We start from the raw sequence: 24,173 nt of genomic DNA, 5'->3' as shown, positions 1-24,173 counted from the left end.
TTTAGAATAAATAGTTTAATTACTATTTGAGTTTTTTTCTTTAACCGCACCCGGAACATCTTCCTTCTTTAAAAAAAAAATCTTTTGACGATGGATTAAAGCTAAGAATATTAAATTAGGGATAATCATTAGTTCTTGAAAATATTGACATCATTACATTTAAATTGTTTTAATATTTTACAAGAACGAACTTGTACTTCTTAAACAGTCAGTATTTAACCGAGTTATGTACATTGCACTGTTTACAAATCATCCTAGTCCTCTCTGCAAATAACCATTCATGGAGTAGTCGTTTGTTTCTAATTAAGACGATGTCCATCGCTATACTGTATGTTTGAGTTCTCAGAGAGTAGTCAGCAATATTTGTCCAATTATCCTGTTAAATGTTTCCTTGTATTGTAACTGTCGTACAAAAGTAATTATAATTTTTTTTTTTATGACATGATTTTTTTCGTATAATATTTTAAATAGTTAATAGCGTATGTATATAAATTAAAAGTGAGTTGAGGACGAAGGTAGCGCTTAGAGCAGACTTAACCCGAGAATTAAATATGCGATATACCAGGATTAAGTCCAGAGCTTTGTTTAGGCTGGCAGTAATAAAGAGCCGTCCCTAAGTTACATTAGCAACTGAAAAAATAATGGCCGCAGACCGGAGATCGAATCCATTTATCATCATAGCACTGCCGCATTAATATTAATTAAAATAGTGTGGAAGAAAAAAAAACAGAACAAATACCAATGGAGGATCGGTTCATTTAAAATTCGCCAGAGCGGAACAAGAAACAGGATTGTTGCATTAGTGGCCCCATTGGAAGCCTTATAGGCCCAGCAGATATTGAAGGCATTGCCTCCACAGCTTCCTAAATTAGCGATTTGCATTCACACCGCTCTTGTAATGACCGGAAATGAAGAATAATCGATGTTTCTTCTATTGTGTTCCATTAGTGTAGGGCACTTACTCGAATAATGTAGAGGGGAGTTAGTTACTTCTATTTATTAGCGACTTTTTGGTTAACGTTATGTAATGTTAATTTTACATTTGCTTAGTCGAACAAAAGTAAAACATATATTTTTGTTAGTATTTATATAGTTCCACAATGATTTAGATTTTTGAATTATATTTAATTATTTTTATTCCTTTTATGTATAGTTAGATCGATGGTTCGGCTGATCACACTGGGGTTTATGAATTGGAAGTAAATTTCAGCGTAAGAACTTTTGGACAACAGATTTGATTTTAAAAATACAGCTATTTCAATGGTTGCTACAATTGCTACTGTGGCAGTATTGTGAAAAAAGGGTTTTACGCGACAGTAGCTTTCCTACCGCTGCACTATTGCAGCAACTGCCAGGCCAGATATTATGTTACCATATTGTCATGAGTGGAACTATTATACAGTTTCCACAACTTCAGTAGTTGATACAGTTCCTGCCAAGATGTTAAAGAGTCCCTGAGAAAACGGGTTTTAACGTGAGAACAGCTCCACTGCCTAAAATACTGTAACGATGGTAACTGTCGTACATTTTACATCATGGCAGTAGCTGTAATAGTTGTAAACTATGTCCAAGGAATAGTGTTTCTCCAGTATTCATATATTTTATGCTTAAATTCTGAAATTTAGTTATTTTGCATTTATTGTGAAATAATATATTTCAGAAACAAGAAAAACTAATTTTCAGTAATTTTTTAATTTCAAGTTCAATATTTTGAGGAATATTAAGGTTTTTGATTAGGATTTTTTCATCAAATAATAGTCATATAATGAGTAATCATTATTTCGCTCATAAATAGTCCGTTTAGTAATTATTTTATTTATTTATTTTTATGAATTCGTTATTGAAACAGTGTTCAGCACCGGGCTTATAGATAAGGATGGATCAAGTCGCAAGCTGTGGCATAGTACCGGTTTAAGTTGTCGAAGTGTCCTTCTTAGTTGTCCTGATTTTCAAAATAATTATTGTTAAAAATTCTTGTTTTTGCCTAATTGTAATTTCGTATTCTATGTAATATTATTGTCATTCATAAGAAATCAGATAATTCAACATATGTATATTTTCCCGATTGTCTCTATATAGACCTTGTAGATCTTTTGCCGCCAGACCAGCCTTCTCTACTCCTGCCTGTCCTGGGCTGCTGGATGCAGCTCTTTCGCAACTTATCCATCTGGTTTTTTAGAACTTCCATGAGATCTCTTGCCAACTATGCTGGCATTCATTGTCGTGTAGATTCGTCCTGATGGATTGCTTAGAGACATTTTTCGCGCCGTTCTTAATCTCAATAATTGTGTTTCTTTTTCTTTAAATCCCAGATAAATCACTTTGCAAGTCCATCTGGCGTGTTTGGTCAATATCTCAACTACATCTGGACAGCGCGAATTCGAATCTTATGTGGATGTTTGTTATTTCGTGGTAAATCCGTCTGATAAATTCACGTTCTGCTGGGTGGGTTAAAATAATTTCAATTTTATTTATATGAGCGTTCAAAAATTATCGTTTTCAATGTAAGAACATATCTCATCTCCTCCCCTCCATAAAAAAAGTAAATCAATTACAATAATAAGATTCACTCCGTCCAGGAAACAAATATTATTGTAGAGAGGTTAGGGAAAGTGTACATTAGGAGTTTATTATAGATATTATTAATTTGAATATTAATTTGTTTAAAGAAAGGACCAGCTGAAGAAAGAAAAAGAATAGGACAGAGTCATTATTGTTTCATTTCGTTTATGATTAAAGTGGATCCGTACACTAATTAATCCGTCGAGAGAAGAAGCTTTAATTTCAATTTGAAACTGAACCGGGAGGGGGGGGAGGAGGAAAGGGTTATAAAGTTAATCATAAGTCTCCTCAAGGCGGCAACTTGTCTCATGAAAATTTGATGAAATTTTCCCTTTTCTGTTGATCTTTCATTAAGTGTTCGGTGGTTGATTGTCGGTCGTATCGGTACGGTACTTCTCTTTTATAGGATCCGATATATACGGATATACAGGTTCATCATATTTTAATCATTATTGTAATAGCATTGACAACAATATTGTTCTGCACATATAGAATAGAACGAAACACTTGTTTCCTCGTGTTTGTGTAAGTATCTATATATCTATATAAATCTATATTTCAAAAGGAAATAACCTTAATGATCCTATAGTATAATAAAAATTGGTTGAAAACACAAAATATGCTGAATATGATACAAACAAATGAACGTGTCTACACGCTTGTGTGTGATGGTGAGCGCGTGTCAGCAATCACCTTCGATTTACACTATTGTAATAAAAAAGAACAACATAAAGTTGAACGAAATGAAAATGAACGTTAATGTCGGCATAAGAGGGGGTATATGATAGACATAAATTATACTGCTACATGATAACTTATAAATTTGATTTTCATTCTTGAATTTCTATCTTGTACTTGTTGAGTTAATCATCCAGAAATATCACATCTTTACAAATATTTCTTTATTGACGGTGCAATACTGACCACAATCATGTGTATGCAGCACAAATGCCATTAGATTAGTTCTTAACCACCGCAACCGACGGATCGGTCACAAATTCAGGCCAAGTTGTACCAGCCAGTCCAAATAATCTCTGGACGCACATGCACGACTTTGCTGCAGTTTGGCAAATGTGTGTCGGCACCTTAAGAGTTTAAAGAAGATAAATCAAAGATTAAAGAACCTATATGGTTAAACTTTCTTTATTTTTTCATACGTTTATAGATTAAAGCATATTTAAGATTCCTTGATAGCAATTTTAAAAATTGAACAGATTGTTTGTGAGAAAGATATAATATAATAAATTATCCTTTAATGGGGGTGGGGGTGTTTGTTCAGGGAAGTCAATAGCAACCGTAGGCTACAGAATGACCCCAAGAACCCCCCTCCTAACCCTACAGTGTGACCCTAGGAAACCCTCCCACCCATCCCCCTTTTCCAATAATATATGTATTATTTAATCCTAAGCTATTTGTCTTTAAGCTCCAGGAAACGGAACAGACCCAAAGCATGGCGATTGAATTGTAAATTTATCCCCGTGGTTAATCACCTGGAGGAAGATAACATTCGGATTAAATTGGATTATTTATTCGAATCAGGTTCTCAACCCAGCCGTAGGAAACTCGGAAATTAAAGAAAATAATTTATCTTTTGCTCCTTCTTTCCTAATGTTTCTTACTTATCGCTCATGTAGCTTCTCACTGTGAAGTGTAGAAGTTACTTAAAAATTCAAAAAAAGAAGTTACTTAATTCTGAAATTGAGATTTATATTTTTTAGTCTGTATTCTGCACTTTTTTCCCATTTATTTATTTTAAATTTTGTTGAAGATGATAACTAAAACTGCCATAACCTCAAAAGAGCAATAAGTATTAGAGTTCTATGTTATATATACACAGTTTAAAAAGAAAAATCGAAAATTAAATGTTTAGAATATATTAAAAAAGAATAGAATTATATAACAGAATAATTCATGCAGAGGATACAAATTAAGCTTAATTTGTATCCTCTGCATGAATTATATAACAGAATAATTTATACATAGGATCAAGAAAATTAAGTTTAAGTAAAAAAATATATATACATCTGACATATTCCTGTTTATATACAATATTTACATTCAGACTAGGTAGTTCCTAGCCAAGCTTTACCTCCCCCCTATCATGTGGAAGGCGAAGCTGTGCTCCAAGAGATCCCAACGCTTTTGACCCATTCAGGTCACTGATACTGAAAGACGGAGGGAGAGTTTTTTTTTTTTTATTTGCGATCCTTATTACAAAATCTTTTATTTATTTTTTTAAAAGTTAAGCCTTTGATTAAAATTTCAATAATTGAAAATTAAGTTTGACCAGTAATCTTTTATACTACTTTATTGTAGTAATAAATATCAATAGAAAATTTAAATAATCGCTCAAAACTTTACTTTAGGATAAAAGAAGGGTTTTTAATGAGTGTTGGTCAATACGTACAAAATCAATCAATTTAATTTTTAAAAGTTACTAAATATTTATTAATTTTTTTTTTATTATTTATTTATGTTTGCACTGTAATCAGAGATTGAAAACAGGTATTCATAAATATTTAATTCTTTTTTATATTGTATCTCCCAATTAACACTACTGTTTTTTCAACTCATAGGTTTTTAAAAATATATAGTTCCTAATCCTAAATCATCAATACAGTGCTATAAATTATTTTGACTTATTTAGTTTTGAATTTTAAGATGTATCACTAATTGTAAGAAGTTTTAATTACCGCTCAGATGTTCAATTATAAATATTTTAGAAAGGATATGCTTAAATAATATAAAATATTTTTTATTGAAAAATTTGTTATTATTAATAATTAAAAATTATTGAAATTTATTGTTTGAAATTTCATTACTGAGGCCTTTCTAGTCTTTTAGTTAAAGATTTTTTATAATTTCAGCTATTTTTAAGGTTATTATTACAAAACTGTTAATATAAATGAAACCCTGTACCACTACTATCCTTTAAGGTTTCAGTAATTACATTTATCCTACTTATTATAAGTACCATAAAAGATAATTATTAAATATATACTAACACAAAATTAAATTAATACATGTCTTAGGTGATAATGAATATTATTATATTAATATAATATTAACACTACATTATGTTGAAAATAATACCTTATACGCGGGGAATGTTAACTCAATACTAAGCTAAATCAAGTAAATTTACCAAAGTTTCGCAAATAAATATTTTTGCTGACTTTATTGGTAAAGAGAAGTAATGATAGTGTGAATAGCAGAAAAACACATGCTTTTCTGCCTCTATACCCTCGAGTTTACCAGTTTGTTTTTACCCTTAAAATTTCTTTTTTAGCACAAAGATTTAATAAAGTATAGGCTTTACCCCGTTTGAAAGAGGATAATGGAATCTTAAGAAGCGGTAGCGGATAAAGTTGGGTAAGAAAGGAGGGAGATATAGGCTAAGATTAGAGGGTTGGGCAGAATTTACTATTGTACGTCCGGATTTGCCTTGTAGTGCCTCTCCCCGAGCCTTTCTTTATTGTCCGCTTTATGTATCCTTCTCAATCGCGCACTTTTATTAAAATAAAATAAAAGATATATATATATTTTTTATTTACTAATACTGAAGATATTATTTAATAATAGAATTTTTATGGAAGAAATTTATTGTTCTATTTGTTGTACTGAATTCAAACTGCTCTTACATTAACTTTTTTGTTGCTCTCTACGCTTCCTCAACAGCAGTCTTATTCCATACAATAACCCTGTTAAAAACCTTGTAGTCACCTTCGATGACCACCTGTCTTGATTTAATCATGTAGAAATATATTATTATCATCTAGCAGTATTATAGAATCCACCAACCCTTTTTTTTTAAAACGTATTAGTTACATGTCTCCAATTTTGATCATGCTGCTTTGGTATATCAAGGACCCACTCATGAACCTTAAAACGATTTATGAATTATTTATATCTTCCTTCTTTACTTGGTTCTGACCTATTCCAATCCTTCAGGAATAATAAACCTTCCTATATCACTAGCCCCTTACTTTTCGTTCCTCTATCCACTCCTGAAACTTTAGAACCCAATCTATTAATAATTAATCTTCATCACATAGAACTATTATTGAGGAAGTCGATATTAATAAGAAAGTCGAATATCGAAATCAATTTAAAAAAATTGAAATAAAGTAAAGATTTAATTTTTTAACTTTTCTAGTCCTTTTAAATGTGATATTGATATTTCCATTTAATAATTTTGGAATATAATTGCTTAAGTTTGATATGATATTATTAATAAAGTCGAATATCAATATCGATAAGAAATAACAGAAATAATTACACAAAATAGCCAACCACAGCCGCTTCTTGTTATCACTATGAACATGGCGAAAGAAATGGACCGAAGCGCCATCACTGAAAGAGCAGAGGAAAGGAGTAGAGGAGAATGTGGGTTCATCAATGGGCGGCATTGCTAGATCCTAAGAAGCGCCCTCCATTGACTTTACCAAGAGCGGTGGCAGTGGCATGCCTCAGGTTGGCTACTGGACATGACTATCTGTGGCACCGACTGAAGAGGATAGGAATGGCTGAGTCTTCAGACTACGTCCTGTGAAGATGGTGAGATGACTGGCGATCACATATTTGCAAGTGCGGCAACGGCGGACTTAATTACAGACAGCAGTTACGTGAACAAAGATAAATTATAATGGGCTGAAACAAAATTGCAGAAATTCCTCCTTTGGCGTAGAAAAAAAAAGAATTTATAATTTTACTATAATGAAATATCAATATTCCCATTGAATAATTTTCGAATATGTTGATATCAATATCAATAAAAATTTCGAATAGCAAAATCGCCAAGAGCTAACAAAACAAATTTTAATATTCAATTTAAAATGTCCCCAAAAATTTCTAATTTTATTTTAATAAAATATCCATAGAATTTAGATAGAATATCGTTGCAAGCGTTTGATATCAATATTAATAAGAAAGTGGAATGTCAATATAAAAATCTAATATCGGATTAAATTTAACTATTGTTCTTGTCCTTTGTCTTTTTTAAATGAAATATTGATACTTCTATTAAATAATGTAGGAATATTGTTCGATATTTATAATTTCCCCTTTAACAAACCCTTTCTTGTTCGTTCCTCCTCTTTTAGTAATTTCTTACCTCTTTCTAGAAATAATGCCTCTACCGTTTATTTGAAGACCATGTTTCTTAATCTCTTAAATCCAAATCTTCAGATCAAATGTAAACCTTATATAGCATGGCACATGGTTTCAGAATAAAGATAATTTTTCTTTTCGTACTATTTCGATTTAATTTTTTTTTTTTTTAGACATAGAACTATTTTATGTTTTTCTTTCCCTGATGTTTGAGTGTTAAGTGATAGTTTAACAGGTAAATGTACTTGGAAAATGTATCTTAAGGAACGAGCGACTCCACTTCGCCCCAAGTCAAAAGAGGGTGGTCCATGGTCTAACCATGGTTCAATTTGTAGCTTAACGAATTGGGAAGCACTGAATTATACGATTTCCAGTCATGTTCCCTAGAGTTTGTCTCCGTAATGAGGCAAGGTTTAAAACTGAACTTGCTTTCCGAGATTTACTGAATAGCTGTTATAATTAACAAGATCTATATAATGTCATTGAGGTACTATGTATAATTTGTTCCGCTGTTTTTTTGCTTTTATGAGCAATATGGTTCTAAAAATATAACTTCGGATTTTGTTTAGGTATATACAACGACCTCTTGTTAGGATCAGCTAACGCCAAAATCGGCTAAAGCCAATTTAGGATACCTCACTACATGAAGGACCCCTTAATTGAAGGACACAGGTGGACTAGAATTGTTGTACACCTCAAGGTAATCTTGTGGGATTTATTTTCTGTAATTCTTTAATTACAAAACTAAGTATGGGATTAAAGATTTTGAAGGAAAACTGTTTGAGGTATGTTGTATATAATTTTTCCTTATAAATTTCCTTTATTCATAATAAATTACTTTTTCCTTACAAATTAAATTTCTATTAATTATTTGCAATGTTATATACTAGTTATATTATAACTACGACAATGTCAACCCTACTCACTTCTTAAAATCGTTATCATCATGAAACGTTTCGAGCTACATCAGCTCCAGTAATAAATAATATACAATTCATATATAACATTAAACGAAAATAAAACACATAAATTAGTTAAACAAACAACAAATATTTGAAATACAGCACACTTTAACTCCATTTTGCAATGCATGTGTACATTTTTTCAGTTTTTAAAAAGTTACCAAATTTTCATCCTTATTTCATTTTTCTTTTTTAACTTTTATCATCCTAGTTTTTTTCGTATCTATAATTTTTTTTTCAAATTTCGTTTAACTTCAAATTCCTTTTGTGATATTCTTAACTTTTCTATTTTATGACTAATACATATGTTTTTAAAGATACAAAGATAATGATAGTGATACTTTATATTAATTTTCTTAAATTTATCTTTGTATTATTTAATTAGTATTATTTTCTTTTGTTTTATTACTATTAATATCTTTGTGTTGTATATTTTTTTCATTATTTTGTCCTCAATATACGAAAGGACAATAGATCTCTAATACCCATTGTCCATGATTGTGTCAGCTTGTACGTACATAATTTAAAAAATTATTAGAAACTAACAAATGAGTCCTGATGATGATGAAATACCCAAAAATGTTGAACATTATTGTATCATCAATAAAATAAATTTATAAGTAAGAGTTTATCAACATACCTGATATAATGATATTTATTTCATAGTTTATATTTGCTTAATATATAAGTACAAGAATACTTTCGGGAACAAAAAATAAAGAAGGATAAAGTTGTGTGTTAGGGATGCGGAGGAGGAAGTTATTCGAGGCATTTCTGGCGGGAAGAAGTAGAGATGTTGGTCCAGCCACAGCGGTTTTGGCAGAATACCAAGCCTGGCCTTTGTCCTTATTGCAATTGTAAATGTTTGCCGCAATAAAACACTTTTTCCACCAACTGTTGCCAAATGTTCAACAACCTCCTGTAATCAACACATCTTCAAAAATTGGCTGTCCTAGATCAAATTGTATTTTTCCCCTCTTTTTTCCTACCTCGGTCTCCTTGATGGAATATATTAAAATATTTTTATAGCCTCAGCTATATTTCCATTTCAGATAACTCATTTTTCTTCTTCATCATCAACGGAAAAGAAATTCATAACAGTTGGATCCTTTCCGCCTATTCGTGATTTCTCTCCGGGTGATTTATATTTCTTGCTCCCCAGGCGAGGCTTATATTGGAACAGGAGTATTGGGATTCTGTTATTGTTCATTCTTTATCGATGTCCTCTTCTTTTTATTTCTTCATGAGGTTTCCCTTTATCTTCGCCTCGTCGTTTTGTTTCTTGCAGGTCCGAGTGACTACCATAGTGTAATATTAAAAAAAAAACATATAATTTTCAAAATTATTTGTTCATAAAAACTTTTATACTTATCGGTATTAAGTATATATTTTTAATTAATATCATATTTAAATGGATAGTACATGCCAAGTGTTATTCTGTGAAATAATTTAATAATAACTTAACCTTCCTTAAAATTTAAAGCCTTTAATTTCAATATAATTAAAATCAAAAAATAAAATCAATTATCCTCATTTTTTGAGGCTACTGTGTCAAATATATTTTTATCACTAAAATGTTATCCTCCGCCATTTTTTTAAAAAATGTGACCAACTAGAGGTTTAATTTTCACATATTTCGGCCTCTAATAATGATTAAGGTAATGTTTAAAGAATAAGTGAAGAAATACAAAAAAAACAACACATTTTTCTTTGGTTTGGTGATTACAAAACACTTTACTTATTGCAATAAAAAATTAATTTAAATAATAAACTATTGTGTTTGCTATTTAATTTGTAGCATTTTTGTGTTCCTTCTACTGCTGTGCATGATTTTATGATGTGCAGTCCACACTATTTGATATTGTGTAGCCTTAAAACTTTTATTTTATATATATTTATTTATTGCTATTTACAACTGTACATTATAATACGTTTAGTAAATCTGATCTAAGACCCTTAAAACTAAAACTTAATTATACCATTCACATTCTTAACCATTCCATTAAGCATTAGATAAGGTTACAATGAAATTCTTAAAATTTCATTATAAAATTGACAGAACGCCATGACATAAATTTGACTCTGGTGATCTGAAATTTATAAATTGAATAATTTCTCGAATATGAAAAGTAAATAAACAAAATTGTGGGAATACTACATTTCCTTTCATACTTAAAGAGAAAAAAACAACAAATAAATCTTCTTATTATTAATACTACGAAATTTTATGTCCAGCAATAATATTTACGAATATATTTGGATAATCTTGGATCCCTTAAATACAGAAGAGCAATTTTGTTGTTTTAAATCCGCAAAAATATTTACACGAAGGATATTACAATATGTTAATTTGTCTGAAAATACGCAGCAGCTATGCGGGAAACTCCATCACCCGCGTATAAGAAAATTATTCTGTTAGATTGGCTGCATTGAAATAATGGAGTGAGATGCATCGAAATCGAATTGTATCCACATTGTTATGCATGGTATATGTAATATGCTATTATCATATATGATGACAATTATTTCATTGCTATATATTCTCTATGCATATGGAAGGAGATAAATCTCATATGTATTCTATATAAATTATGTGGATTTTACATAATTTATTGGTTTATATTTATAGTATGCAAAGCTATACGATAATAATATTAAAAATAACTGGGAATTTAGTTATAATATTTAAAATTATATTTTTGGTGATAAAACAATAACCGTGTAACAAACCAAATATTAAACTGTAGAACTATTTTCTCCTTGTCTATAAGGACAATAATTTCACATTATTATTTTACATTATTTTGTTATACCAGCTAAATGATCTTTAGTATCAACTAGATCTTATCCTCGTAGTAATAGTTTTGAGCTTTAATGCTAAATTTTATTAATTTAACAACTTTAATTGTTAACAGTAAAAAAAAAATGGATAAAATAAAATGTGAAAGAAATTGATAATTTACTAAAGGAGAAATGTTTTCCAAGATTGTAAACATAGTTCGAGACATGAGAGTCGTGTTACACATCGTTGCTTTGGTACATACAAATATTTTGAGCTGGATAAATTCCGGAGGTAGTACTACAGACTGCAATTATTTTCTCTACTTACTGTCCCAAAGAAGGACGTGACGACCGTGCGGGTAAGGGCGCGGACCCAGTCCGCTCGATTCGGAACGTTGTGGGTTCGATTCCTACCCTAGATAGATAAACATTCATTTTTCGGCTGTCCCGAAGAATGAATCTTGACACTCCCACTTTGATTAGTACGCGCGGCAACTTAGGTAGCCGTCAGGGGTTGGCAAAAAGGACCACTTGGCCCACTTGCCGGACTTGTTCCTCCCTCCAAATACCTGTACCAGTACCAGTACTGTCCCAATGACTGTAGGGTTAGATTTAGTTTTAGTTCAAAAAGAAGTACCAGACTACAATAAAATGATTGAAGAAGGCCAGAAACAAATTAGAAGAAGTATTCCATTGATACTGATTTCTCCTGTAACGTAATCTCAACTATTCAAAAAACATATTCTGATAAAATATCTCAACTAGAACTCCGATGCAACTGAAAATAATTATTTCAGTTATTAGTGAACATTGACTTTTTATATATTTATTGAAGTACAATTAATTTGAATGATCAATCATACAAACCATGTGATTGCAAGACGAAAAACCCACCCTATTACCGTGTTCTACGTGGATGGCAAATCGTTTCCGAAAGTAGACAGTTTCTGATATCTCCGCTCCAAAATAACATCAATAAATGATCAACGGACAGAGATTAATCTCTGTACAATTACAAAAGTCATCTGGGATCTGAGCCTTAAGAAATGCAGGGGAAGAATTAACAGTGAACTGCTTGAAGAAACTGTCAATGCAAGTGAAGGCAAGGAGGTTAAGATGGGCAGGACATATGGCTACCTACCAGGAGGCCACTACTCAATTGATGCCAGTATAGTTGGCATGAGATCACGTGGCGGCCAAAAACCAGATGGAGATTCAGAATTGACAAAGATGCAAAAGAGCTGCTTGCAACGATCTGGAAAGAAGTAGCCCAAGACAGGCAAGCGTGGAGAAGCCTGATTCGGCAGACCAAAGATCTACAAGGTCTGTAGAACTAACTGAAAAAAAAATGTGCGATATAACTATTAAATAATTTATGATTTGAATTTGTGATTTTCATTCTGAATGACCGTTCATTGTGGTTCTATTACTTCTTTAATGCTTCTATTATTTTTTTTTAAACTGTTTTATAAGGTTCTGAAAAAATCAAGATTTTTGCCATTTTTCCTACCTTCTAGACTTGGCACTTGAATTAACATATCTATAGCTAATACTTACAGAGTCGAAATGGTTCAGTTTTGTATTTATTTTTAATTTTTTTATTTAATCCCTTATTAATTATCTGTTAGTTTAACATTTCAGTATTTTTCAAAATGTTACAATTTACTTTTGTTTCATAAAGAAATTTTCTGTTTTTTTAAAATTGTAGTTTTTTTTTTTTCCTTTTTCTACTACCAAATATCTGTAACTTACTGAGTTTCTATTTTAATTAATTATTTTATTATTTGTGCCTATTTAAAGTTACGCCAGTTTTTTTTTTTTTTTTTTGGCACATTTATATTTTTACATTTTTCTTCTCTTTTTTACTTTTTTATTAGGGGGTTTCATGTCTTGAATTGATATTTTACCAAACTAACGCCTCTATAAATAAATAAATATGCTAAGATGGAGAACTGCAGTGATACACCTTAAGATCCTGGAGAAAAGAGGTGATACCTCAGAAGTCCATTGCTATTGGAAGAACCTTCAGTCCATTTATGACATTTTTACATGAAAATTCCATACAATTATTTGAGATGATGTGAGTCCCCTCCTACTTGGGATATTATGTAAATTAGGGGCCGGTGAACGGGAAATGGAAATATGGAGGATCCTCCAAAGGATCGGGATGTCCCGCTGAGGTGGGGATTATCCTCTAGAGATAATCTTAGTTGTAATCTCCCCAATCCTAACGAGGGATTGTACAACGCGATCGGCTGTAGCTGGGTTAGCAGTAACATTTAGGGCAGTGAGGCAAAGTGCTTCTCGGGTCCTAATGTTGTTACAGATCCTTTACTGCGTCTTTTCAATTCTCTTTTCATAGAAAATAAATGATAATAAATGTATAAATTATAGAATAGAGAACCCTGAGAAAAATTTAAATATTTTTTGATTACTTAATACGGAAAGATTTCGAACAAACACAACTGCAATTTTCTCACAAATAAGAGAAGAATCAACTTATCTAAGGTTTGCTAAATTAAAAATAAAATTGGTCACAGAGAGAGTATAATAGAAATAGTACATCCCACTTCAACAGCCTGATTTTAGATAACCATGTAGAGATAGTAGTAAACTACTCCTAAACATTCCAAAATATTACTTTTCTTTGTAAAGCTTTAAATTAAAGTATATATACTTATACCATTTTTCATCAATTTAATGTTAATATTTTTTAGATTTTGCATTAAAATTTTAAGTTTTGTTCAGCACTATTTTTTCTAGTTTTTTCTGTCTCGTTTTCAAAATACCGTTTGATCTATATTATTTATTTACTACATTTAGATCCTACTTATTTTGTTTTTTAATGTACTAAAGAATATTAGTTCCTCGTGTATTCTTATTACTAGATATAGTATAATATGTATCATGAAGATAAAGCATATTATTGAGAATTGTTTTTGTTCTATCATTGTTTCCTTATAACAGTTTTGGTTAGTTGTATCTGTATTCTTTCCTTTTTAATTTCTTCCTTCTTATGTTTACATACCATACCCACCTGTATTTATTTTTTGTATTTTTGGTTATTTCCATCTGCGTTAATCATAATTTATTTTTACAATTATTATTCTGTTTCTCTTATATTCTACAATACTTTTATTTTACATTATACACTGGAATCTCGGTAATCCAAATTAACTGGTGCAGGGAAGAGCTCGGATTACTGAGAAGTTGGGAATACAAAAAGTATTAAGAAAATGGTTTAAACCAATTCAACAATAAAAATTTACATAACTATTTTTTGTTATTTAATTTTTTTTTACATAATTTATTAGAAATTTGACATTTAGATGTTTTTAAAAATAAAAAAGTTAAAATAAAAAATGATTTCTTAACATCCCCAGATATGCTAAGCGATGATTTAATTTGTTAAAACTAAAATATTGTTTTTTCATATGTGAAAGTATAAATAAATATAAAAAATACCCTGTGTATGGATTTATTTAAACGAGATAAAAAAAAAATGAGTTCACCAACAAAATTTGTATAATATATATTTATACTATTAATTAAATTTGTTTTACAAGATCATATGATTTATACAATAAATATAATGTATTTCTGATTCCAACAAAATATATTTTGAAAACTTCCATAGGAATTAGATTACCCGATATCGAAACTGTTATAATTTCCACTTTCCATTTTCACGGTGATTAAAATAACTTGTCAATAGATCGGTAATTTATAAATGTCCTTTACACATGTGCACTTTTATTCAAAAACAAAAGTTTTCAAAAGTTTTTTTTTTTTACGCCAGATTAGATTATTGGAGTGTTCGGAGTACCAAAGTAAGATTAGCGAGATTTCATTGTATCGTTATATTTTACTGTTAAATGTTTTATTAGAATATTCGTATCATTAATATTTTAAATTATATGTTCTTCACTAATGACTATTTATTTCCTTTGTATTTTTTGTTTATGTATCTCTGAGGATCCTCAGCCCTCATCTGTCTATCTTTCTGTATTATTCTAAAGGGATTCGTCCAAGAATAAATAAAGTATCATTATTATTATTATTATTAATCACTAAAAGATATTCGACACGCTTTGGCAAAAATATGAATTAGAACATTTTAAAAACACAATCCAGTATTTTTTTCTATTATGCTCCATTTTAACTATTTGATAATAGATATATATTGATTATAATAAATATATTTATTTTAAAAAATCTTTAAGTTTAATATTTTATAGATCCGTCCAATACTGAATGTTTCATTTCTATTACGACCAAATACTGAAACCATAAATTTAGTGTAACTTGGATAATAAACTTTTAATTTCAGAATGTTTTTTAGCTATATTTCTTACAAACCAGACAATTTCATGACAAATTACACAATGGATATTTAAAGCTAAGATTCTGATACATCAAATAAAACTAGTTGCACTTTAACTAAGATTTAGCTTTTATATTGATTTAAAAAATAAATATTGAACATCTATGTAAAATAATGTAGTAGCGGTTAGACAGAAATCAAATTACGGATTGTTGTAAGAAAAAGGGGTTTAACAGCGCGGGATAAATTTTCTACTTTATTCCGAACTGAAGGAGGAGTAAAGAGAAATGGAAAATAAGATTGGCAGAAGATTTGAAAAATATTCATAGGATTATTCCAGTTCCATTCTCCGAAGAAGTGGAAAATTAAAAACGATATCAATATATGCAGAGTGTATAAGCAATTCACAAATAAAACCGTTCGAGTTTTTAAATATTAATTTAACATACTACATATTTATCTATTGTATTATTTTATACAGTTGTATATTACATTAAATAAATAATTTTTAAAAAAATATTAATTTCGTTAAGATCTTTGTCGTGTGAGTATTAAAATTATTTAGAACTCAGTTTTATGATATCTCTAAGGCTGGGTTTATGTATGAGATAACTATCGAAAAGAATCGTACAATAAAATATTTTGCTAAATTTTTATGTTACTGTTGAATAGAAAGGATAATTATGTCATAAGGAGTTAATATATCATACAGTTCTAGCTGTTGGTTTACCTTCCGAACAATGGTTCTACAGTGAATTTCTTATTTTAATTTCATCAATAAAACGCTTCGTTTCTTGTTATTCCTTTATGTTTCGCATAAGGAATGAAAAGAAAGAACGTCAGTACAAAAATAGCAAGACTTTGAGATGTAAGTGGCAACTATTATTCGGCATCAGAAAAACTAATGTTAAAATAATCCAAACATTTTTCATCATTAATTTTATATATTAAGCAAAAAACTATTTCTCATTTTAATAATAGCAATGTACGATGGATGGTTATAAAATCTGTGTGAAATTGATAATTATTGTTCTTTCATTGTTGTTATGAAAATAGCTAGAATTTACATTAAGTTATTTATATATGAAATATATAGTAAGGTGAAGTATTTCTATCACAAATAATAGAGAAAAATGAGTTTTACATGCACAAAGATTAATTTTATCTCAAAGTTGCATGATAAGTGAATTTTGCTCACCAGATATTTAATCTCACGTTGCGGAATATAAAATACAAAAACAAACCAGAGAAATAATATTTTAGCGTTCTGACCTTCAAAAAAACCAAGGGATTCATTATCTATTTTACCACGAGATTTTTCTGCATTCAAAAGTTCTATTTAAACTTCGAATACACTTTAAACGAGTGCATTACATAAACAAATACTTATAACAATATGCGTTTACACGGAACTTAACCTGTCATAATTTTAACTACTTCGGCATAACAGCATGGCTTTCGTTTTATTCCTTTTACTTACCAAAAAAAACAAAACCAAAAAAAACCAGAAGTTATTTGAGCATTTATCTCTTTCCTATTGGCGCTTATCCAAGCACCTGCCTACCTCACATTCCCCATACGTCAGGACAATCGGCGAGATCTCCTCCATCTGCAAGAAGTAAATCCTCCTTCCCAAAGGAGCCCCTATGTAGAGAGGTGATCCCCTAAGCTCCCTCAGATCGGGATACGTCTTCGATGACGTAATATAACCAATATCTTACCCCTTCCGTCATCGTGGGGGAGGGGAGGGTACCACCGTGGGATTTATAGCCAGCGCTATCCGGAGATATGGATGGATGGAGTATATATGAGGCCCCATGTGCTCTGATTCCTACATATAGCTACTTCGTCTTATTGAAAGAGACTTAGCCAGTCAATGTGCCTTGTTACTGTCCCAACAAAGCACTTAACTTGATTTATTGAGCTTCGGTACATAGCTTCTGTGATAATACCTCTTTATTTGATATATTTAATCTAATAACAAATTATCATTCGTAGAGGTGTGTAGACAGTCATATACAAATTGATTTTTTTTTATTTTATGAAAGACTATATGCCTAATATATTAATACTCGTAAAATAAATTCTTCTTTTCTATTTTCTTGATTTCTTATTTAATTTTCTTAGTTGTTTCAGGGTCCTTTTTCCATCTCAGGATTACATTACTTCCTCATTAATTACATCATAGTTAGTTGGACTGTCCATAGCTAATTGCTAGTGCAGACGGCTTATGCAAGATAAAGTAATTTCTATATAAAATAGGACAAAATGTAATCATATATATGTAAATGAAGAAAAAGGGAATTTAATGCTGAAGATGGTTAAAGGATAGCAAAACGTCAAAGAAAATCAAATATTTTTTAAAATGAAATAACAAGATAATATCTTTTAAAATCCATATATACATTAAATTATCATGGTTCAAATTTAACTTTTGTATGAGATAATTTGAAGAAATAATTTATTCTATCACAACTCATTAATTTATATGATGTTATTTATTGTCCACTTGTTCATGTCATTTCATATGTTTAAATTAAATTATCGGAATATTGTAAATTGTTAAATTATATTGTTTAATGAATTCATTTGCCTTCATAAATTATTCACACATATGTACCTATTTTCGTTGACACGCCTCACTTTCAAAAAGTGTTCGTTCATAGATTTTGTTCTCAAAAGTTTGAAATATGCGAGAACATCATACTCAAAAGCGATTTTTATCACTATTTTTTTTTTTAAATAATAGTATAATGAAAAAGGGATAATTATTTAAATATCTCTAGGATAAGTCCCTTAAGGTGATAACCAGCTATACGAGTAATTTATGATTTTAGATTTAAAACTATTATAAGAGTAGAACAAACTGAAATAAAATCACATGATTGATAGCATGATAGATTGATGTGGTTAGTGGTAATACTAAAGCGCAATATACAGACAGAGCTTAATGAATGAGGCGAGTAGGAACGCTAGACAGAAATGCGAAAAAACTAGTGGGTTAGTACTTGATAGTTTTTATAAAAAATGAATACGAACAGAGAGAATACAATTAGCCTATTAATATTATTCTACTTAAATTTCTATTCACCCTTAAAATATATTCCAATTTAGAGCAATAATATTCATAAAGGTTCGAAGCCGATACCACTAATCGTTTTCTACTTACATCTCTCCAGTGACGCCCCTCCAAACCTAAATTTACTAAATCAGACTTCGGCGCAATTTTTCCATCTACGTTTCGGTCTACTCCTCGGACGTTTACCCGTCGATTCAAAGTTTATTAACATTTTAGGGAGTGGTTTGTTTCTGAGTCACACTATCCTAAACGTTCATCTTACTCGCCGTAATTCTGTAACTTGGATCATATTTATGAAGTGCAGTTCTCTCAATTTAGTGTTGTATAGCCTTCTTAATTCTCACATTAATTCGTCCCTTTTTGGTCCCAATATTTTACGTTATACTTTATTTTCAAAAACCTTAAGGCCTGTGCTTCCCTCAGTCTAAGAGGCCATGCTTCAGATCCATAAACCTCCCCCCCCCCAAAAAAAAGTAAATATTGGCTTTGTTTGATCCATGAAACTATAAACATTGTTTTAGTTTTTTCTCAGGGGGTAAGTATTATACTAGGACTGAACTATACTTATTTTTTTTTCTAAAAATGATATTTTATAGAATCTACATCTTGGTTTAGAATATTTTTATTATTCTGTTTATTATTATATGATAACTATAGTTATTACATCATATAGTATAGATCATCCCCAAATAAGAATAAACAAGTGGAATAATCATTATTTGTATAATATATTTACTTATTATTTCACTAAATAACTCGAGTAATCTTAAAAGGCACCATCGACTTAAAGGAAATCACAAATTTTTCATTAGTCTTCGCTTTTAGCTTTGCCCCATTAAATATCCTGTTGGTCTCCCTCTTCGAATGCTGGACCTAGATCCATCCCATTCTTCCCAACTCCAACTCTACCACCACCCTCCTGGAGTAATCTACTCCCAGACCGCGGGTATATAACTCAGAGGTCGGGTAACCGCGAGGGCTAATCCCGACGCGGCTTCCTAATCTTGGAGCAGATCCATTGCCGTGTGGTCCCTCCGACCTGCATTAGTCCTCTCTCTTGAATGCAGGCCATTTGCAATCCGTCCAAATCTTCATTTGTTCTTCAGGGGGGAGTTTAGCCGTAATCAAACAGTTGGAACAGTCTAACTCCCTCCGCCTATTCAAGACCCCTCTCCCTTCAGGAAAAGGTTCTCTCAATTAAGGGCTATTGTAAAGGCGATGAGGTTTATTAAACTAGTAAATCAAGTAGGCATTGCGATTCACACTAAAATACCCGTTTCCGATCGATTAACTGAATATATTGCCGGGAACCATCAAGGAAGTCTTTTCATTCAAGTGACGAAAGTTATTTCTCACTGGAATTAATATTGATTCAATTGAATATTAAAAAATAGGAGTACAAGTTGAGTCGTACTGCACGAATTGTGGATCGAGTAAACCAATAGTTTACCATATCATCCCATATAATAATAATAGTCACAAATATTCTAATTAAATACTTAATATAAGATAGTCGAAATAATTTCAATTTTCGACACTTATGAAATAGTTTAAACAATAGTGTCATGTAATAAATAGTGATCAGTAGGGATAGGATTTTTATGTGCTAAAAAATCCGAAACATGTACATAAATATGTGGTAATAAATTGTCAAATGTTTAAAAAAAATATGTAAATAATTTGTATTTATAAATTTTGTATTATTCAACAATATAAATTACTCATTAATTAGTAACTTTATTACTTAAAAAAAGTTACATAAATATATATTTATTATATATTATATGAATATATAATATAAGAAAGCCCTTTTATTCTCTGATGTACTTTGAACCCAAATGCTTTGAACTCTGTACTCTACAAGTCGATGCAGGTGCACTACTTCGTCTTTAGTTTAGTGGCTGCGCTGAGACACTCTCGTGCAGTTCGCCATAGTTAGTTATAAAAAAAGAGTTCACTGCTTCTTAAAGTAAGATAGCAACACAGGAATTGTATCTGAAATTTAAAAAGTAAAAAAACCCAATTACTTAAAAAAAAGAAAGTATATTTATTTATAACTTATATAAAAGTTATATTTATAACTAAAAATAAAATTCAAATGAAAAACTTCTTTCATAGAGAAAAAAAACATCAAACTTACCTACACCTTGCGTTTTAGTATTATTTTTCTAAATTTAATATTTTGTATGATGTGCGTTGGCATCTATAACCGCTTGTAAACGTCTCGGCATTGGGTGGACGAGGTTTTTAATTAAATCCGTGATAATTTGTTCCCATTCTTCCTGTAAAAGATCGTCGAGGTGGTGTCTTCCGGTTATTTGGTGTTTTTTGAACATTTTTATCTGAAATATGCCACAAACTTTCAATTATGTCTAAGTCAGGAGACTGTGTAGGGATATGAAGCAGTTAGCGAATGTTAAATATTAACCACTCTTTATTTTTGTTTTCTGTATGCTTCGGATCATTATCATGCATAAAAATATACCGGTCCTGAATTCCTAATTTTGCTGCAAGGGTTGGCAGGTTATGGCGCAAGATCTTGACTAAACCTGCATTTCGAAATAATATATCTTTTTCACGAGTAGAGGCACTTAGTTCACCTGTTTTCGGCATTAGGATCGGTTAAATTAAAACGAACTTAATAAATTGAAATATTTTATAATACTGATAGAACAGAACAGGATTATACTCAATCATACAAACAAGAAAAAGTAAACAAACATAGTATGCAAATACTTTCTTCGGTCACTATAAATGCCGTAAGTTCTGATTTGATTTTTTAATAAATATTTAGTTTATCTAGATTGTGCCATACGGAATAATTATATATCCTTCAAATTGTCAATTTCATTTTACTTACCTATATATAATGGTTTATGTGTATAAGACTTCTGATTACTAATGAAGATCAAACGTTTGATGATAGTGCTAGGTTGTTACATGATTACATACAATATCATTGAAATATAATTATAGATAAAAATTGGTCACTTTAATTTAATAAAAAATTAAGAATTCCACTGAAAAAAATAAAATCAAATAACCAAAATATAGTAGTTTTTAATAATAATGTGGTAATTTTAGAAACCTTTCAATAATGATTTCTTTTTTTAACTCCTTCTTTGGTAATAGCAAGGGGGACTCGGCTTGGGAATATACTAAAATGATAAAAGTAGGTCCGCGATCAGTTGGAAGACGCAAACAGAAATAGAAGAGAAATAAATAATGTATAAGAGACAGAGGCCATTCGTCTGGCTCAATCTGAGAAGGCTAAGTATGAGGGATGGTGGAGCGCACCGCATCAGTCATCCTCCTCATTCAATAGTGTCCTCTTGTACCCTTCGCTCTTTATCCTCTACCAGGCCGTCCGATATTTCTCAGGACCTGTCCCGGGGAGGGCCCGACAATACGCCATTGTTTGATGGATTCAGTCCAGGTTCAGTTCTCAAATCGCTTTTATAGAGTGTCTACTTCCTTAGATGGAAAATCGTCTTGGGATTCAGTCGGTTTTTATTATTAATATTTACTTTTCCTATTCGTTTTGGCATATATATCGAAAATATGATCTGTCGTAGTCACTACCAGAGGACCAGAAACGGCTGTAGGTAAAAAAATGTTTAGAAGTCATGAAATTTTGTTAATTCGTGTATTACAATGACAAGAAAAAATAATTATTTTTCTACTAAATGTCAAACTAAAATTAACTAAGGGAAAATCACCTACAATTTTCATTCTGACATTTCTTAGTGGAAACTATGAGACGGAATATACTCCATTCAAACGGTGACCAAGAAGATTAGGTAGAAAAAATGAGGTCACTAAGTTTCAATTCGTAATTAAAATTCCAAAAATCATAAATGAGCAATTTTCAGAGGCAATCAATAACTTAAGAGATTTTTTTCTGGCCTCCAATACCCTCAGAATTTCGGCTCCTGCTTATTTTGGAACGAAGTAACTAAACGAAAAATGATGAGAATCTAAATTTCAGATAATTACCTTTCCTTTAATTTTTGTATAAAACTGTACACAGAACTGTATATGGTTTTCAAATTATAATAAAAAATGAAATATATGTATGTTTTTTTGTGTTGTTACAGTTACAAACCATAATTGAGGTCGCAAAGTTGAAATTTGTAATGAGTATAAATATTATAATTTGCATAAACATAAATAAACAAATTGACAGGACTTCTCCAAAATTTAGCCCCGAAATCCCTTTCTGATTTTCATTTGATTGATATCTCTATCATACTCGTTCCTGAACGATGCCCCGTAAAATTACTGAGCAAAAAATGAACCAAAAGAATTTACTCGTGCTTAATTTAGTATAAGTTGATGTTACTACAAAAAATTGAGTTATTTTTTATTTTTTTTTGAAAACTAAGGAAAATAGTGGTTACAAACTTGAAATTCGTGATTGTAAACCCCAAAATTGTTTTAAGCAATTTTTTTTTTTTTTAATATTCGTCTTAAATTATTCTTACCTGGGTGTATTTTTATTATAACTACACAATACTGAGCATTAAAACTAGCGCTAAGATTTCATTTTTTTTAAATATATTTTAATGACGTAGATTTAAAATATTTAAAAAAAAAAATCTTTAACTACATTTAAAAACCATCTTTTTTTTGGCACTGTTCAGGTCAATCTAAACCAATTTCGTTTTACATCTGTTTACATATTTAACATATTTTTACTCTTTTTTTTTTTATTACTAATTTTAATTCATGTTAGAACTTGTTGGTAGGAAAAAAAGAATATTTCTTAAAATGTCAATTGACATTTCGCTAAATAAGTATTTCTGAAATTCACTAGAATTGGTTGTTTGTAAGTACTTTTTCCTTATATTACTATTTCTGGGGGAAAAAAGATAGTGAAAGGTCAGAGGTTCAGTACTTTGAAAGAAAGTTTTGATCTTGTTTCTTTTTACTCAGAAAACGCAGTTTCTAGTCTTTTTGTTTACTATTTTCCCAGATAGCAAGCAGATCAGTTTTTAAAATCCATATGTAAAGGTATTAAATTATTTAATTGAATACACATATTTCTCAGATACTTAATTTTATATTATTATATATATGGCATTTTAATTAGATAATAATCCTGGCTCTAATCATTGTGCATATATATAAAAATACAGGATTGTAAGAACTCTACTCTACGAGTTCGGCTCTGGCCGTTGACAGACGCACATCAGGTCCGCGCTGTCCTTGTGTGTGGGCGGGCTATAGTTGTCCGATTCGATTGAAAATTGGCACAGTCGAAGATATTGGTGCAAGGGAGTTGTATGCCGATTTTCGAGTGGATCGAGCGGATATTTGGAGGTCTAGAGAGAGGAGAAGCGGCGACACCAAGCCG

This window comes from Halyomorpha halys, unplaced genomic scaffold (genome assembly GCF_000696795.3).
Source record: "Halyomorpha halys isolate HHAL.00 unplaced genomic scaffold, Hhal_1.1 Scaffold376.1, whole genome shotgun sequence".
NCBI lineage: Eukaryota > Metazoa > Arthropoda > Insecta > Hemiptera > Pentatomidae > Halyomorpha > Halyomorpha halys.
Note: the sequence above shows the minus strand (reverse complement) of the source record.